The sequence below is a fragment of the Anser cygnoides genome, chromosome 2 (genome assembly GCF_040182565.1).
Source record: "Anser cygnoides isolate HZ-2024a breed goose chromosome 2, Taihu_goose_T2T_genome, whole genome shotgun sequence".
NCBI classification, from domain to species: Eukaryota; Metazoa; Chordata; class Aves; order Anseriformes; family Anatidae; genus Anser; species Anser cygnoides.
In genome coordinates, this window is record NC_089874.1 from 79,777,499 (window position 1) to 79,798,169 (window position 20,671).

The 20,671-nt window shown below is 36.4% G+C and overlaps 1 long non-coding RNA gene across 1 annotated transcript; it reads left to right on the top strand.

Annotated features, from left to right (window-relative positions):
* The first annotated feature begins 4,297 nt into the window (after window positions 1-4,297).
* Window positions 4,298-20,396, top strand: LOC106039899 (uncharacterized). The gene is made up of 4 exons (XR_010829482.1): window positions 4,298-4,474; window positions 12,966-13,000; window positions 16,638-16,768; window positions 20,145-20,396. It is a non-coding gene; the product is annotated as an uncharacterized lncRNA (long non-coding RNA).
* Window positions 20,397-20,671: the final 275 nt, after the last annotated feature.

The following is a 20,671-nucleotide window of genomic DNA, read 5'->3' on the forward strand; positions in this document are numbered from 1 at the left end:
TGGCTCATGATGAGTTTTTTGTCCACCAGAACCCCCAAGTCTTTCTCTGCAGGGATGCTCTCCCAGTCTGTCCTACTTTCTGCAATCGTCCTGACCAAGGTGCAGCACCTTGCACTTGGACTTCTTGAACCTCATTAGGTTGACATCTTCTTCATAGAGGCTCACACAATGCTGTTTTAGATTTTTGATTAAATACATCCAAGTGGTGATAATGTAGTGATATTTTTAGTTGTTACAGAGCAGTGTTTGCGTAGAGTCAAGGCCTTTTCAGCTCCTTATGCTGCCTTTCCAGCAAGGGGGCTGGGGGTGCACCAGGAGCTGGGAGGGGACACAGCCAGGACAAGTGATCCAAGCTGGCCAAGGAGATATTCCACACCATGTTGCATCATGCTCAGCAATAAAAGCTGGGGTGAAGAAGGAAGAAGGGGGGGAGTGGGGGGGGGTTGCGGCACACATTTGGAGTGACAGCATTTGTCTTCCCAAGAAACCATTACATGGGATGAGCCCTGCTTTCCTGGACGTGGCTCAACACCTGCTTGCCAATGGGAAGTAGCAAACGGTTCACTTGTTTTGTTTTGTTTGCATGCATGGCTTTTGCTTTACCGAATAAACTGTCTTTATCTCAAGGTAGATAACATCTGTGAGGAGGTTTTCAGAAAAAAAGAATATCAAGACAAAAAAAAAATAAAACAGAAAGCCTGCCTGCTTGTTAAATAGCACATTCTTCTTAAACATGCCACAAAAGCCAAAAATTCTTTTAATACACAAAACAGGCTATGAATATTTTGTATTAATGCATCTCATCTTACTGATGACTTGCAATACTGATGCTGAAAAGGATATAAATATGTTGTATCCCAAGGATTACAGTTGTTCAAAGAATTTGGTTGCATATACGTACATTGTGGAAGAAGACTTTCAGAAGATCTCTTTCATTGGTCTTTCAAAAGTGCTTGTGTCCCATAATCTGTTTTGATTATTTTTGGAAGAGTTCTATTCATACTTACTATTCACTTTCTGTCTATTTTGAATAAACTGAACTAAATGTTCTGTTTGATGACTCAACACTATATCTGCACAGTTTCCGACATGAATATCCCAGTCCACTTCATATGAATACTCTTTAAGAGTTACTTAAAAGCCATATCTTCAGTAAATGTTCCTAACAGTAAATGTGATTGCTAGAGTGTAAAATGAAAGGAAACAAATGAGCACTACAAGCATACTTTGATTAAACATTTGAACAAATATTTGGAAATTATTTTGGCTGCCTTCACCTCCTAATTATGACATTTCTCTTGTTCTGCAGCTTCGCTGTAACAGTGCTTAATTCTGCTTGTGTTGTGCATACAATTTAATTTTATTTATTTATTTTTTTTGTATGGTCCAACTGTGGAGAGCTCAGGCCCTAGATCTGTCTTATCTTCAGATCTTTATGGAAGCTCTCAGGAGGATTCCACTAAACCCATGTTACTGAGGGTTCAGAGATCTCTCTGTAAAGAAAGAGAACTCCGTTGGTAAAACATTGGTTGATGTGATTTACCATAGAAAACAAAGAACACTTCGTGTGGAGCTAATCATGATTAGTTTCAGGATTAGCTAACCTGGATTTCTGGAGTTCTTGTTAAACATGGGAATAGCTTCATTTTGAGTTAACCTATACTTCCTTGCTTGAAAGGATGATCTGTCAAAGGGTGAAAGAGAGTCACTGGTCTGTGGAAATAAGCTAAGATCTCTGAATCTGTGACAGACTGCCTGTCTGTTAGAATGGGTAGTATATGTAGGTAACTCATCGTTGAGCTGTTATCTATGGAAATAGTTAAATTATTAGATAATGGTTCCATTTTTTGTAGATGGTTGTGTAAATGTCAATAGGAGGAACACAGATATACATGTACTTCTATAAAAAGTTACCACTTGAACAACATTAATAGGTGTTAAAGTGGTCAGAGCAATTTCTAGCATGAAATTACAAGAAGTGTGAAACTAAGGTTATAATAGCTGATAACTTTTTGTTTGTTTGTTTTAGTTTAGTTTTGTTTTTCATGATTGATAATTCCAATTGATATAGCCTGGATGTAAAAGTTTAGGATCTAAAAAATGTTAATTCTAATCAAAGTTTAGGTACAGTCCAGGTAAAATTGCTTTAAGTGTCAAAGCTAAGAAAATTAAGGAATTGTAACTTTCTTTTTTATGATGATAAACAATAATAAGGATTTGAAGTTCATGTTCATTTGCTTCCTAGATTGTTTTACTCTTGTTTTCAAAGCTCAAAATTCAAATGCCCCATCTAGCTTTAAAGATGTTTTAATGGCAAGAAAACTCGTGACATAGTAGAAAAAAAAAAGTAATAAAAACTTCTTTGAAGTCTCCTGATGATAGGTCTCTGGGATTTTTGGTGGCGGTGGTGTTTTTTTTTAATTATTATTATTTTTATTTTTTTTATTTGTTTTGGTTTTTTTTTGGTTTGCTGTGCTTTTTTTCTTTCTTTCTTTCCTTCCTTCTTATCCATGATGGCTGACAGAAGTGAGTTGCTTATTGTTAGGCTTAAAATTTCTTTGCTGCAAATACTTACATCAGCCCCATAATTAATGTTTTGATGAAACTATCTCAAAAAAAAAAATAAATCAATCATTCCTTCTTCCTTCAACAAGGCATGTATATTTTCTGAAATACCTACTAAGAGTAATATTCACAAGGTTAAATTCAGCCTACTGAATTTAATCTCACTGGATTCTCTGACATCACTACAGAAAAGCTCCTTCAGAATGTGACTGCATACAAGGTAAGTTCTCACTACAAATCACTTTCTATCTTTTTCTTTAACTATAGGTGGACCAGTTTGAACAGGATGGAGCAAGATAGCTTACATGAATAGCTCTTAAATTTCAGGCACTCTAGAGTATTGCTAGCTTTCTTTACTATAGACATTGAAATTATTAGCAAGACAATATAGTCATCTGTAATATTGTTTGTTAACAGTTAACACAATTTGATAATATAATAATTTCAAATATAAATATATGAAACATATGAAATATTTGTATTTGAAATTATATAAAATATAATTTCAAAATAAATAGCTTTCAAATTCATTGAAAGCTCGTGCCCTGAGTTTTCAAAGAAAATATTATCTGATCAGGACTTTTTTTTTTTTCTCAACTAAGTGAAATATTAATATAGTGGTACTTTAAAAAATGTGGATGAAATTATGGATACATAAAAGTTTATGAAAGGTTTAACACTGAATTCCCAGTGTCTCAGGAATTTGTTCTGAAGGACCCACATTAGTTAATACATACTGTGAACTGTATGTGCAGTTTTGTGGTGGGTTGAACTTTGTGTGCCAAATGCCAACCCAGTCACTCTCTCCCTCTCTCTCCTCAAAAGGATGAGGAGAAAAAGTAGGATGAAAAAGCTCATGGGTCAAGATAAAGACATGGAGATCACTTACCAATTACCATCATGGGTGAAACAGACTCAAGGAAAATTAATTTACTATATTGACCATAAAAAGAAAGCTTAAACCACTGGAAACACATTGTTCATGGTAGTATGTACCTGAAATTTCCAGGGCTACATATTTTAAACCTTTATATTCTTTGACTACAGAATGGTTGCAGGCTTACAAAAGGGAAGAAACAAAGATTTCTACACCAGGCAGATGAACTACAACATCCCAGAAGATATTCTATACTATGAGAGAGAGAGAGAGAGAGAGAGAGAGAGAAGGAGGGAGGGAGGGAGGGAGGGAGGAGGAGAGAGGTATTAATGCCTAGAGAACAAAAAGAAAGAAAAGAAAAGATAAAATCCTGATTCTGTCCTTTGTTGGGCCAGTGTGCCCAATAGATGGTGGGTGGGCAATACACAGGACTCAATACACTTGAGCTGAAAAAACTTTTACTTCTCTCCTGCTAAAACATTATCATTGACAAAGAAGATAAAATAGGAAATATGTTGTTGATATGCTGCAGCTGTCAATTGCCAGAAGAATCACAAAGAATTGTACAAACTATTGTGTTAATTAAATTATTAAATATAAAGTGAAATTATTACTGAAAAAGTAAAAGGCAAAAGAAAAGAAAAATAACAACAAAAAATTATGCTGACTACTTGTTGGCAACAGCTTGTCCTGGTTTCAGTTAGGACAGAGTTAATTTTCCTCCTAGTAGCTGGTAGGGTGCTATGTTTTGGATTAGGATGAGAAGAGCGCTGATAACATGCTGATGTTTTAACTGTTGCAGAGCAGTGCTTACACCAGGCCAAGGACTTTTCAGCTTCTCGCTCTGTCCTGCCAGCGAGCAGGCTGGGGGTGCAGCAGGAGCTGGGAGGGGACAGACCCAGGACAGCTGACCCAAACTGGCCAAAGGGGTATTCCATACCATCTGACGTCATGCTAAACAATATATAGGGGTGGCTAGCTGGGGTGGGGGGCCGGCTGCTCGGGGATAGGCTGGGCATCGGTCTGCGGGTGGTGAGCAATTGCATTGTGCATCACTTGTTTCGTACACATTATTATTAGTAATACTATTATTATTATTATTATTATTATTGTTATTATTATTTTCCTGTCTTAATAAACTGTCTTTATCTCAACTCACAGGCTTCACTTTCCCATTTCTCTCCCCCATCCCAGAGAGGGAAGGGGGAGGGTGAGCGAACGGCTGTGTGGTGTTTAGCTGCCAGCCGGGTTAAACCACAACACAGCTTTATTTCTGTATGTGCCAACAGCCAATTCTTGTTATTCCTTTTTGCTCCTAGACTCTGGGAAACCGTAGTTCCTACCAAAGATTAAAGGGAGTTAACTTTTCCCAATTCCCAGATACTATGGGGAATATCATCAGGCAATAGATAGCCATAAACAGGGCTTTTGTCAGTAAGAAGTCTGGGAACGCTGATATGCATGAGTTACAGCTGACCAAAAAACTCAGAGAATAATGGTATCTGATTCCTTCTGAGAACTAAAGGGCCTGGAAATAGATGGTGGTCCTTCTTACCCAGATTGTAATCAATTCATTAATGTCTTGGGAAATGGAAAACTCTTAACAGTGCACTGGGAAAGTCTATACGAATGCTGGAGTGCTGTGTGGCAATTCGTAACATTTCTTCATTTCTTCCATGATGAAAGGTGCAAAAATCCTGAACTAAGAAAAATAATCAACTGCATAACTGCAAGGTAACAAAAAATATCTAAGAAGCACAGTAGAAGAAGACTTTGGGTATTGAAGTGAATCACAAAGACAATAATAATGCTGTATAAAACAGATAAATTTCTTCCAAGATATATTAATGTATGAGTTATATGAAAGAAACCAGGCTATGTGTCCCACTTTACTGATCATATGAGTTACATGGATGCATTTTAGGTTCTGTATGCAGTTTACTTACCAAGCTTTCAGAAAGCTAAACGAAACGAGAATTATAGGCATCTTAGAGAACATTACATATTAAGAAAGTTTAGTTGCTTAATTTGCTCAGTTTAAGATAAGATGCTAGTAGTCCTTAAAGAAAAAAGTCAGAAGGACAGATCTGATGGAAGTCTGTGACTGTTTTTTTATTCGTGAATACAGTGAGGGGAAATATATATATATATATATATATTTTTTTTTTTCAAAAAAAAATGTGGATTTGATATTGGATAAATGTTTCTACTCTAAGTATAAGAGGTACTAGGGAAATCTACCCAGCACCCGTTTTTGATATCTCTTTCAGAAAAATATCATAAATGTCATAAACACCTGCTTGTAATATGTCACATTTTATCTTAGGTGTTCTGGACTACAAGTTTTCTTGAGCTCCAACTGTGCAGGATGGTACAGATCTTAATGGTCAAAAATGAGCTTGTCTTGAAAAAGACATTTTTTTTTAAAAGGTCTGTGCAGGGGGAAAGTGAATTGAAATAAGGATCCTTCCCACTGACTCCCCCCACCCACCCCACAAAAATAGTATTAAAATAAGAAAACCCAGGGGGTTTATATAGATTATATGTCTTTATTAATTTCAACCTATAGAAAAACAGATTAAAACCCCAAGATTCTTCAGACCATAGTAAAAATTTTGACTGTTGTTTCAGAAGTTAAGTCTTCAAGACTCAGTACTCTTAACAAACCATTTTTAACAAACCATTACTGTAACTGTAGTGTAGATAAGTGACTCTTTTTTTCCCTCTTAGCATTGTCAATTTCAACTGAAAAAAAATATCAGCCAGCCTGTCGGTTGGCTGACACCAAGACCTTTTACTTGATGGCTCTTAAATCTAATCACTGTCTATGAGGCCACTTGTGTTCGATGGTCTTATTACACCTTTTATCTTACTGTTATTATTGTATCTTGTTACCGCTAAAGACTTCATAAGGCGTAGGTTACCGGTGAACAAATACTTAAATCCTGCTATGCTATGGGCCAATTACATATGATTAAATTAAAAGCTCCTTTCTGTTTCTTGTAACGAAGGGAATTCATTAGTGTAGTAAGTACTCTCCTTGGATTATATGAACTAAATTCCAGTCCAAAAAAAAGTTCTTTGAAATAAAGATTTGCATTGATCCCACAACATCTAAACCAGTGTTGTCTAGTTTTATGTGGAGCAATTACTTTGCTTGAATGGAGCACAGGTTACCTGATCAGTAAATGTATGTATGTCTACATAGCATGACTGGTTAGCTGTGAAAATGGTTGATAGAAGAGGAACTAAGAGATTATATTCCCCAGAGATGATGAGCAGTAGGACGATGAAGATATAGAGCTAGGAATGTGCAGAATATAGTGTTTAATTCAATAAAATGACACCCACCATCTGTTTGCAAATACAGAAATAGCTTAGGGAGAAAATACCTCCATTTTTTCCTGCTGTGTTTAGATCATGTCACTGTCAAGACATAGAGAACAATGAGAAGTAAGAAGCATTTTTATTTGTTTGATTTTTACCTCCTTGTTAATGACATCAGCTTCATAAAAAATGCTGCAAGGTACCAGTATTAATAGAAAGACTCCTTTGAGTACTATTCACTTTTGCAAAAAATCTTAGTTAATGGGAAAATACTAAGTTTACTGTTGATTCAGTAGTAATTTGTGGAAGATAGCATGGTAAAACTCATCGATTCTGTTTTAATTTTTATGTTAATGTTCCTGTTGCTGTCTTGACTCCACTGCATTTCTTCAAAGGATTAAAATATTTCAGACCATAGACATAAGGTTACGAGTACTAGCATTTTAAAACCTGCATCTGAGTTTATTTCAAAAAAATCTGGAGGGTCTCTTTTTTATTTTCTTTGTCCTTGAGGACCAAGAGGTGAAAGGCTAACCCTCTGAATTCCTTATTCTGGGCCTTTCAGAAAGTGAGATAAGTGAGGTTTTTGCTCTCAGGTCAGGCAATGTAGTCTCTTCTTTCTTTGGCTTCCCTTGATATGTACATTTATCTGCTGCAGCTACGCAGCAGCTGCAGGAGGTTGTAGTATTGTGCCAATATGTTTATGTTCTTCCCCAACAACTGTCTGCTGCATTTTCAAAGTGAATCGATCGCTCAATATCCATGGATATAATTGCACCCCCTGTGGCCATGCCTACTTGGCTGGGTATGCTTGGGTACTGACAGCACTGGGGTAGTGGTGAAGAGAATTCTGGCAGCCAGATAACTTTCAAGCATTTCCAGAAGTCTTGTATAGGTAGTAGCAAGCTCAGGTTGCTGCAGCATAGTTGGTAGTGATACTGCAAATAGCTAAGTCTAGACCGATACTGCCTATACAGGCAGCTATCTCTATCCTGATGTCTCATCTTAGCATCCATGATAGCACTATACACTGGATATTTTTAACCTGATGAGAATTCAATCTTTCAGAAATATGGGGGCATTGCTTACTAGAGAATCTTGCTTTATTTTTTCTCACTACACCTTTATGAGGTGCAGAAGCGTTTCTAAGGAGTAAACATTACAGAGGAAGATGTAGGGTTCTGAAGCATGGGGAATCATGTTTACCAGGGTTGTCTGGGAAGTTTTTAGTAGAAAAACATCTCCAGAATCAATGCAGAAAGCCCTAATCATTGCATTATCCACATTCTTTTTGTTTGTTTGCTTGTTCCATTAAATCATTTCTTATAACTATAATATCAGAATCCTGTAGCTCTGCGTTTGCTTTTTTTCTTTTTTTTTTTTTTCTTTTTTATCTTTTTCATTTGCTATTATCACATGTGAAATAAAATCTACAGATTTCATTTTGGATGAGGATTTTTTTTTTTTTTTGTGAGAAGGAAGTTTGGAATTCATTCTCATATTTTTAGAGCTAAGCAGCAAAAGGATTTAATAAAGATTTGCCAGACAAACTTGATTGCTTCTTTGATATAATTATAAAATTAGTGGATAAAAGAGAAGAATAATATGATATGCATTTCCAATTAATTAAGGAAATATTTGATACTGTGTTCTATAAAACTCTTCTCTCAAAATTAATTTAAATTGTCTTGAATATGAATGTTATCATGTGGATGAACCACTGGTTGAAGATAGTAAACAAAGGGAAATGATGAGCTGCAAACTACTGACTTAGGAGGAAATGACTGCTGGGTTACTGCCAGAGAAGGCGGTCAGGTTATGTTCTGTTCCTTCACTAATGATTTAGAAGAGTTCCCTCTTCTAAACAACACATCAATTAAGTTACAGAGGATACTAACATGAGAGAAAAAATAAGGGCTAAAGTGCTGTGAAGTGTACTTGTGTACTTTAATGCAGGAGATCACCTTGAGTCCTAAATGAAAGGTGAAAAATATCAACAAGCAGCTCTTCTGTAAAGTTTTCCAAAATCCAACTTTTGTGAGGAAAGCTGCAGTTCAGCAGAATTCTTGTGCAGATTCTAAGCTCTCTGAGACTTCAGTAAGTGTTAATCATAAGATCACATGTTGCATTAAATAATGAAGCATGGGTTTAACATTAAACTTATGCTTAAGTTCCTTGCTGAACTGGAAATGTAATTTCTATAAAGCACAAGTGAAACCTAAAAATAGAAGTATAAGAATGTTAGAAAGATATGCATGGAATCCTACATTAATAAACTTTCTACTGGATGTCCTAGGTTACTCCTGCCTAGAAAAAGGACTAAGTAGAATGAAGAAAGAAAACATTATTTAATTTGCCATGATGTGAAACATAATTAAACTTTTGTGTCCTCAGACATGCTCCTTATGCACTCCCCGCCCTCTTTTTTCTTTAAAATATAATGCATAAAAAGAAATTAAATAGGTGCTTGAGAAAGCAAAGTTGTTAGTGCAAGTGAGGGCGTTTAAGAAGAAATCATACTGTATTGAAATCAGTGGTAAAACTTCCACAGAATATAATGAGAATTATAATTTTAGGAAGACATGAGGACGGCATGCTCCCATGCAGACCTTCACCTCATGCTGTAACATTTGCAACCTCAGAATCAAGATAGTATAGGGTTTTCATTTCGGTCTATCATGAAAAAAGAAATTGCATAACCAAAAAGAACTTCCCTTTTTGAGTTGGAGAAGGGGTGACAAGTAAAGTATAAAAATAATTTGAGAGAATATGGGGACTTCTAAGTTATGCCTCCACCTTCAAGGTGTCTGTTTGAATTAAAAATAAAAGAAAACAGTGGAGGAGCCTGCGAGGAATATGCATGTGGCCATGTAGCTCTTCTCTCCAGCTTCCACCCAGAAGGCTCCCAGCAAGAACTGAATGGTATCATCCTTCAATCAGAATACAGACAACCAGAGAGCACATTTGAAATGCAAACAATTCACAAAAGAACAGCTGTGTGCAGCAAAGCTTGCGTGCTGTGGATCAGCACGTGAAGCTGATATTCATGTCATGCTCCCGTTTGTGGAACAGGATGAACACTGTGAATCCCTTCCCTACCTGACACTGCTTACATGCGGCCACAAATCACTTCTTGATTAAAATCAGTTTTGCAGGAGGGATGCCTCTAGATTAATTTTTTATTTGCAGCAAAGTTGGATACAAGGGAGAGTACAAACCTGTGAATTAATTATTTTGTGGCTGGAAAGGCAGGAAGGCTTCCAACAAATTCAATTTTCAAAATACTTCCAACTTGTCACCCAAGTAAGCCAGTGTGCACTTGGAGACCAATTGAAAAATGGAGGTAGATATCATCACAGAATATATAAACCAGCAGGAATGTGAATGTTAGCCAAAAGAGCTGAGAAAATACAGAACTAGACTTTACGTGAGCAAAATGCCCAGCCAGCTTCAATTTCGCACATCTGATGTCCTTGGTATAGGTATTTAGCATCTGACAATTGACTGCCTCCTCAGCCATGGCCAGATCTAATCTATTATTAAAGGCAAATGAAACAATAGGGATTTTACTGACGACAGAACAATTCTTTAACCAACATTATACATTTTCTGCAGAGAGACTATCTGATGCTTTCAGGTCTGCATCAGACCTGAAAAATGGTGTGAACACAATGCTGGGACATGTGCTTTGGACTCCCAGCAGAATATTGGTGCTAATGGTGCTAGTTGAATCTTAGGGGAACAGTGATGTAACCGAGCCGAGATTCAGAAAAGACAGAGGAAAGAGACATACGCCTCAGCAATTTCTTTCTGGTTTTAGAGTCTCTAGGGAAAAGTTAAGGCACTCCTCAACGTGATGGGAAGAGAATTGAATGGTTTATATATTCTTGAATATTCTGGCTTGTCTTTTTTTCAGCATGACATAGATGAGTTTTAGAAGCTGATATGTGACTCTGTGAACAAAGTGCTATGCTTTTGGTTCGGTGCTTCATATCCAGCTTTCTCTGAGCATTCACTGCAGAATCTCAGTTCTATATTAGTAGGTTCAGGTAGAAACAAGGTATGAAGAACAATACCTGTGAGTGAGTCATGAGGACTGATGCTTGAGCATCATGTGCTCTCAGCTATGTGCTCTCTGTGCTCTCAGAAGCAGGCAAATCTATATTTCAGTGCAAAAGGAGCAAGTAGGACAAAGGTAGGATGAACACTTTTTTGTACGTCTTGGTTAAATAAATAAATAAATAAATAAATAATGTTTTTGAAGGAGTTAGTCATTAGGAGACAGATTTAGAGCACATCCAGGGTGTCTTCCCAGTGGAAGCTGACTGAAAGGTGGTATAGGAAAAGTGGAGCAGAGGATATTACAGGCAGCTACCAACTTTTCTATATGCTGTATTCTGTATGCTCAAGAAATGAAAAAAAAAAAAAAAAAAAAGAATCCTCAGTAAACAAAAGTACTGAGAGCTACCAAAAAATATTGATACCGATGTGTAAGCTTTCCTCCTGGTGTAAAATTCTCTCATGAAGGATACTTTGGAATAAACTTAGGGAATTGTTACTTATCAGTAAGACATGGTAAGGGTGGGAGAAGAAGAAAAAGGAGTGTTTTACTGTTGCTTTCTGGTGGCAAATATACAGGACAAGTGTTTTCTTTTATGGGAGGTTCATTTCCCTGTGGTAGAATAGAGGAACTGTGGAAGAGGTATTTGCAAAAGAAGCTACACTAGGGGTGGTTGGGGTTCCTGGTAACAGGTACAGCAGCAGTAAGATGCTGGCAGTGGTTGAACATGTGCCATGGCAGTGAATGGCTAGTTGCTCACTAACAGCTGGAAATGGTCATGAAAGCAGAGCCACTTGCTCCATCCAACTGGGACAAGGAAATAAAATTCCAGCCTTACTGAACTTCCTCCTTCACATCTTGACCTCTCTGTGGTGGTTTGTAGTAGTAACAACAGCATGCAGCACTTCCATGTTCCCTGCTGAGCACCATGTGGGCCTTTGCAAGATTAATACCTAAGAAATCTAGGAAGCAATAACAAATAAAGAAATGTCATGGTTACAATTGCAGCAAACTAACATTGAATATGCAATGTGATATTGAAGTAAAAATAGCTAAAACAATTTGGGGCTAAATTCTCACAGGTGTTTTGCCACAGAGAATATTATTTTCTGTACAGCTGCAGTGTGACTATATTCAGAATGCTGCTTTAAATGTAGGGCACCACATTGCCAGAAAAATATTCAAGAGATTTCAGAGAAGAAAATTAAAATCAATTAGGGAGGTGGAGAGATCATTTAGGAGGAAAAATTAGAAGAGTTAAATATGCATAACTTGGATGGTTGACAAAAATCTACTAATATGTGAAGGGTAAGAAAACACCGGAAGATGGAGATTATTTAGGGTGTTTAATAGAATAATAGGATATGATATGTCCCAATCTAAGTTCCATTATTCCAAGATACACCATATTTTACTAGACTAAATAATTCCCCTGGCAGTGATGTCTATTAGGCTGTCACAGGACTGGCTTGCGCAGCAAGGTTAGCTTATAAATTGCAGTACTTTTCAGAGATGTGACAATACATTTTCTTACAGAGCAGAACTTAAACAACAAATACAAACCACAAGGCTTGTCAGGGTCTGCAGCAGCAGCTTTTGCCCTGCCACTTGCTTTTCTTTCACCTTCTTTTAGACATTTTTTTGTTGTTTTGCTGTCTGCTTTTGAGAAACTGTTGGCTCCTTTGGTTCTCTGCCTCTCCAACTGGCAAACCTGGAGCAGTTATGCTCTGTCTTCCAGGACCAATTGCTATCCCCTCCAACAAGTGGCTATTTCTCACAAACATAAATAAGTATTTGGATAACAAAAAAGAAACCACAGAGGCTGTAGCTATGACCAACCAGATGCAAGATGAGACAAATGTGTGTGCATCTCATTTTTGCATATATTTACTCAATATATAACAGCCCTTTTAATTTGGAGCAGACCATTCTGTAATGTGGGCTTTCAATTTGTTATTTTTTTTATTTTATTTTTTATTTTTTTTGCAAATTAACAAGGTACAGATGGGGTAAAATCCCCATTTCTAAAACTGAATAAAATAAAATCCTTGCGAATGAACAAGATGATATTATGTGTACTATTTTGTTCAACCATTTTATGTCTCTGATCCTTTGTTTTCCTTATTCTCCCAGCAGCTCCTACTCTACTCTATTCCATCAGAAGCTGAAAGGTATTTTGGTTTCACATGCTAATTTGTCATGGTTACTCATACCTGCAGATTTGTCTAGTGAGCTGTTTAATGATGCTCAGTAGTATTGCTTGAAAATCATGAAGTTTCAGAGAAAATATTATTCTTCATCTCAGATTTCAGTAGCTAAACTCCCTATTGCTTTGCATGTATGTATGTCCCCCCCCACACACATATGATTTGTCCTATCAGATGACATTTGGTTCTTATTGCAGTGCATGCTTTGTGAACAACGTAGCAGTGAGCAAATAGATCAATATGAGGCTCTCTAACAGTCTCACAAATGCAGTGTGTGTATTTGAATGTGTGCTTGAGTGCCTTATATCTTAATCAAGTTTTCTTTCAGGGCCAGCAGACAGAAATGCTTTTTCTATAAATGTCTTGGCATGCCTTTATGGATACACTGCCCATAAGCAATTTGTGTGAGGTTTATATTCTTGTGTTGTTTCTAAATTGGGAAAAACTAGGTAAGAGAAATAAAACTAGGCTTTTAAGATAAAACTATAAAATCAATGGGCCTGTATAAGCCATTCAAAATAGCAAGAGAATATGGCCCAACTTTTATAGCTGTTATACTGAAAAAAAATACAGCTGACCTCAACAAGCTTCCTAGAGATGTATCAAGATATTTGAGATAAATATTTGGTTACTTTAAACACATGCAACTTTGGTAACTGGGGAAGGGCACAAATCCAAACATTGTACCTTCAAATACTGGAATCCTTTAGATTATACACAGATTTATCTCCACCCAGCATTAGGGAACTTTTTTTTTTCCTCCCCTCAAACGTCTATATACATTTTTCATTATGTGTATATGTGTTGAAAGTACACAGATCTGGGCTTTAATATCTTTCTGGAGATTAAAATAGTTTGAGGGATTATAAGTAAATAAGAGATTTTAAGTTCACTGCTAAAAAATAAAAATAATAAAAAAAAATGTGCACACCTCTTCCACCACAGTCTACAGTTGCTTTCATAAGAGGGGTAACTCCTCACCCAGAATATATAGGCATTATGTGTCTGGTGATATTGAACTTCTACTTTAGCTTTTGCCTGGTCTGTGCTCTAGAAACAATGCAGGTGCCTGCAGTGGTTCTGGCAGCATTTTAATCTGCTTTATTCCAGAATTACATGTATGAAGGAAAGAAGTTCTGTCTCCCTAATCCTGATCTGACGGGCTCAGGAACAGCCTAGGATTGTTCCTTGTGACATCAGTTTTAAACAGTCCTTTCCTGAAATATTTCTGGAGCTTTTGTGCTACTAGTGGCACTGAGATTACCAAGTAGCGTCTTGGCTCAAGTTATTCACCTCAGTATCTGACTTCTGTGATGGAGTTTTCTCATGTCAGCAGATTGTATTTAATGAACTGACCAGTTTGTATCCATTGGTATTATCAAATACATTTTGTTTCCTCTTTCATTTGTTCTCTGTCAAGGGCTAGTAAAAAGTTGTATGCTTTCTTATAACTGATACATTTGTACAAGGATCACTTCTTTGTATTATGAAGTGTGGGCTGTTGCCAATGCCACCAGCTGTGTGGTGGTCAGTGACATGATGGTACCATTATGCTTGAGCCATCCATTTGTGCATTCCTCTTGCTGGCCCTAGAAAGCACCTGCTTCACCCTCCGTGGCCTTCATGACCATGGGAGCAGGTCTGGCACTTGTGGTGCAGTCAGAAAAACAGGTCTGTTTCGTTGTCCTGCTCCAGTGGCAGTGGTCATGCCCAGGGCTGCCGACAGGTACCTCCAGACAGGACCCTCACATGAGTTGCATGCGTTGCTATCCTTTTTTTTTTTCGTTTGTTTCTTGACATTGATTTTCACCTTCATGCCTCTTCCTCCACCCCAGTCTCATTGCAGCTGAGCAACCTGCTCTGTTTATTCTTTGTCCCATTGTTTCCAGCTTTGCTGCAACCGTACTCGTATTTGGTTTTCATGATACAGTTACCTTGGTAATCTCATCCTTGTATGGAATTGCTGCTATGGTTACCTGGGTGCTGCGGGTCTTGCAAGACTGCTCCTCAAAATGTGTGGTCCCCTCCAACTATCTGTGAGGTTGAGCCGCTTCTCATCTAGCCCTCTCTTTGCCACCTGTGCCACCCAGCTGTCCCTCACAGCAGTACCTGTAACTTTTGTCAGCTTCTCACACGGTTTTCTGTCACGTCCATCAATTTATCATGCCATGCTCTGTAGCCTTCCATGCCCTTGCCAGTTAGCTGAACCTCTCTTAGAGTAGTCATTCGCCTGCAGCCCTAACACTTTGGATTCTGTGTTATTAAAGAGTTTAGGTACTTAAACTTGTATGAACTCAGAGATGCTGGAGGAACTGCATTTATAGTGTAGAAACATACTATGTATTAGGTAGACAGTTGATGTTACCACCTGTGGCTCCCAGTGAGCAAACTATTTCTAAAGCATCATTATATATCAAATACCCAGAACAGTTTTTCATAAATATGTAAGTTGTAAGATGACACCCTTTGTTAAACTTATTTTCACAACTAAATGTTAGAGGAACTCCCTCTTTTACTGCCTTGTTGGTACCTCTTTTTCCAAAAAAAAGTGGGATGGGGAGCATCCTGGGATGTAGAGGTTACTGAATGCCATAGGTCTAGGAATTTGCATGGGGCAGCCGAGTGCTTCCAAGCTGCAGGAGGCAGCTGGCAGCATATCCAGCTCGTGGAAGGATGCCTGTCTTGACAAGCACTAGCCATAGCCAGACGTTAAACAACAGAAAAATGGGAAGAGGGCCTGAAATTCAAGCACCTCTCTGAACATTTGGCAATTATACACACTCTTAAAAAAAATGATGGAATTGCTGTAATCATATGTGACAACTGTGTAACCCCCACCAACTCTTATCCTTTAGAAAACAGAGCCATATCTTACTACTGTCATTTATATTTTGACAAAAGAGATTCACTGTTATGAAAACAGCATGAATACTTAAAATAGAATGTAAGAAATGCTGATTTTTGAAACTGTGCAAGAGGGGCAGTGCCCAGAAGCATTTTCTGTTCTCTATTATCAGGCATCATGGTGGTGTCTTTTCCCTTTAGCACAATGCATATCACTTGTTTGCTTAGGTTAAAAATGAAAGAACTCAAGCCTTCATTATCCTTAGCAGTAGGCTTGCAGAAATATATCTCGGTGAATTTTTTTATGAATCTAAACTGTAATATAATATGCAATGAAGACAATGGACTTTGCAAGAAGCAACTACTGCACAAAGCAGTGAGAGTTTTCTCAAATAATGATCCCTAGAAAAGTGTAATTCTAATTGATACATTGTTCAGAATGTCAGAAGAGGTGACAAAAAATGCACGTGTAATCACTCACTAGTGTAAAAAGACAGCATAATTCAGTGTTTCAGTTTAAAATCAAAACAGGTCTAGAACTGTCTGCTCAAAGAATTCTTAGAAGAAAAAGTTGGTTTGCCCCAAAATAAAATTGTATGTGGAACAACGTCTGATTTTATTATCAATAGAATTCAAAACAAAGAACTGAACTTCAAATTATTGTAACTAAATCATTATTGTTTTAATTATGCAGATGCATTCATTTTGATTGTATTTAATAAAGCATTAAACTGGATTTCCCTATCTCTTTTTACAGGTGTTGCAGCTTTGCCCTTCACCTATTCTTTCCACTACACAGGGCTACCTGGAAAACCACTTCAAACACAAACATTTTGTCTTCCATCTGGCTCAGCTGCACAGAGCCTCACAAGAGTAACAGGACTGTTGGTGAGTTCTGGGAAGTAAAGTTGTTTCATAAATCTTTTTAAAGAAAATCAGATCTAGGAGTCTCCAGTCCTGGGAATTCCTAGGGATTTCTATAGGAACCATCTAGGAATGGTTATTCCTTAGGCCAAAGACTCGTAGCAAGAAAATGGGTCTGACTGAAATGACACCCCTCTGCCCTCCAATAAATAAAAACGGAAGAAGAAAATGAAATGAGATGATCATGAGTATTCAATATATAAAATAACCGACATAACACGGGATTATCTGGCATGATCTAACCAAAAGTCCATCTTGCCCAATGTCTTATCTCTAGCAATGGTTAACAATTGATGCCCTTGGAAGCAAATGAGATTGGGGAAGTATATACAGACATTGTAAACACCCAGCTGACACAATCTGTCATGCAGAGAGTTCCTAAGGAAAAAATAATATTTTATGCTTACTAGTCTTTGATATTTTAGTTTCCATTAACTGTTTAGTCACAATATGAGTCTACATAAATTTCAACATATGTAAAATCCTGGTGCAGTAGTTTCCGTAGTTTAACCATCTGTTGTTCAAAGAAAAGTCCCAGTCTGCTTTCTTTTTCCTTTTAACCCGTCTCTGAGTGTTTCTTTTAGTGCTTCATTGTATATATGAAACTGAGCAGCAATCCCTTCTTTGGATTTTCCATACCATTCATGATTTTATAGCTATCTGTCATGATTCAATTCTGCAGTCTCTTTCTAGGCATAATCAGTGAAGACTTGTACAGTAGCATGATTGCATTATTTTTTTCTCCATTCTTTCAGAAGTTTGATTTTTTTTCCTGTTTACAAACTGCATTGCTTTTGTAAATGCCTGATCACCTAATGTTAAGAGACACTTCTGCAGCTCTTCATAATCAGCTTTAACTTTTAATACTGTGAAAAAGTAAGTAATAGCAATTAAAAATTAAAAAATGAAACGTTTACATTCAAAAACTTTTTACTTTTACCTTTTTCTGGGGAAAAAAATTCTGTCACACTGATTTTAGAAAGACATTTTGCCATTTTTTTTTTCACAGAAAGGGAATTATGAAACTTTCTCAGCTATTATAACTAAGAAACAAGGATTATGAGATATTTTATAATATATATATGTATGTACAGGGTATATATATTCTATATATAAATATAGGAGGCAGGAACCCAAATGTTGAAGGATGACAAAAGCTATGAGGTCTGTCTACACTATTATTTTATAGTGAACATATGCATTAACTAAAACTATCATTGAATCAAGCTAATAATGAGTAAATCTTATCTAAAAATAATGGATTGGAGTTTTTTTTTTTTTATGGGAGTGAAGAAAGGACAAATTTAATAAATCAGAATTTAAGAAATACAAAGTATTTGGATATTGGTTTAACTAATCATTTTGTCACATTAAAATAAAATATAAACAAAAACCCCCTCAGACTAGAAACAGTTTAAATCTGTGGGTACGGATATCAGGATATATAGTTTTAAACTCATATTTTTTCCTGATTATCTTGGTTAAATTTAGCTATTTAGGATTATGCAGAGATTTCTTGAGGTTCATTTCAGAAAGAGATAGCATCTAAGAAGATGAGTGTATGTTTTAGTAAATACAAGATTTACAGTCACTGGAGGACTGACATAGAACTTGGTGACTTTTTTAATTAATTGATAAATAGTTTCAGAAGGATTTAGATTAGGTCAGATGCATCTTTGGTTTGGTATTATATGAAAGAATAGAAAGTACTGAAAATGTAAAAGTATTATACTTTGAATTATTATAACAGAATTATTTTCGCATGTTTTAAAGTCTTTCATTTTTAAAATAAATCATTGTTCATTTTGAGAAAGAATGTATTATTTAGATTGGTATTTTCTTATAAAGATAAAGAGACAGTTTACTAGTCACATTTCAGATCACATAAATCATTTTGGTGTAACCTTAAAGGTTTTAAAAACACTTTTTAAAACAGTATTTTAGCTTGGTCTGAAATAATTTCTTTTCTGCAGTTTTTTTAAGTTGCCCATCAAACTTAAAAATCCCTTTTCTCCAAACTTGTGTTGCAGTGCTAGCTGGGAGGGAAACATCTGATGAGTTTTAAAATAATATCTGCAGTATAAGTTTAAACATAGGTTCAGAGGAGATTTTAAATATTTGATTATAGATTTTATGCAATTTTCATGCTCTGAAGCCATGGTACACATTTCTGTTTTCACATATTCTTTCTTTCATGCATCAGACATATCCATCCTGTCTTGTCATCAGTACTTTTCACAGATTCTTAGAACCCTTATTGATAATCACATTCAGATGCAGAAAGTATATAGCAGAAAGTGCAGAAACTGACAGACTGCATACCGTACTTCTCTAGATGGATAGCATATGCTGTTTGTCATTAACCAAAATAGCTGTGTTCCTTGACACCTGATGAACCATAAAGAAGATGTAGAGCTCTTCCTATATTTCATAGTCAAAAAATACCATCTTTAACATGAACATCCTTTCATTTTTTATCTTTGAATAACAATTTACCAAAAAATATAACAATTAGCAGCTGGCTAGAATACTGCTACATGCAGGTAGAATACGAACACAGAAAATTAAAAGAAAATTTTAAAAAGTATAAAGTTGTTTGAGCTAAACCTCTGACAGTATTCAGGTACATGGGAGTATATACTTTTCTTTCATTTCTTCCTGCAAGACCTGAAGAGGTCTATTTTAATTGCATAGAGTTACATTCTCAGAATTTTAAGAACTGTAAAACAAAGCTTGTAAGTAACAGAAAAGGGTATATGGATGTGAAATCTTCAAAGAACATCATATTTTTTTTTTATTACCTCCAAAAGCTATATGTTAATAATGGATTCTAGAGACAAAGATCATATCAGTAGTAAAGTGTTTAACTATTTGAGTTGCAACTCTATTTAGGGATTTCCCTAAAATAATGTGTCCAAGTTTCCCATGTATTTATTAGTGTGTCATCCAACTTCAGCCCTTGAATTTCCACTCAATTTCTATCACAGACTTTATGCTAAAGAAAAATTAAACAACCATAGCATGTTGAAGTCAAGGCTTTAAAGGAGGGATGGATATAGATACTACAGGAGCAAGACCACAGTTACCAACTACATAAGAATTATATAGATGGATTTATGGTTTAGTTTGTAGATTTGGATTGGAAAATAGATACTAAATAACTAAAATTTTAAGTAAGTAATGCCAAACTTTGTTGGGGAATCTAAATTTAAAAGAACATGACTTTTTGAAAGGTTACAGGGAATAGCTAGATAGCTGTAAGACCGTTGCCCGTATTAAATCAAAATTCTGTGTAGAGTTACGGATATTGTTCATGTTTACACAGCTTCCATCTTCACAGTCCACAGAATGAATGACATTCAGTTTGGCTGCAGCGGGAAGGGACTTCAAACACTTTGAACCTTTCAAAACATCTGCCTCAGATTGTAAGGTAAATTCAGATTCTGCCTTATAGATAGGGCCTGGAGAGATTGCAGAAGCGATGTTGTGCTTCCTTTCTTCCTCATTAGTTCCTGTCTGTCCATGATCCAGACTGAGAAGCTAGTTTAGAGCCATTACAGCCAAACGTTGTAATGTGCTTTTGCTCACCTGGTAGCTGAAGTTCACTGGTTGCCATCAACATACTAAAGCAGACTTTGCAGGTTTGAACTGGATTCCCCAAGGGGGAGATGCCATATCCCTGTAAATATCTTCACTCATCAGATGACAGTAACAAAATCTGAAATTTTAATTCAATTTTAATCGAGCAAAAAGTTTGTTATATACCTTTATTAATCCAAAGACCTTTTTAGAAGTGTTGATTTGCAAGAATGCTTGGGTAAATATCAACGATATATTTTTCTCCTTGTTTCTTGAAAGTATATTGCT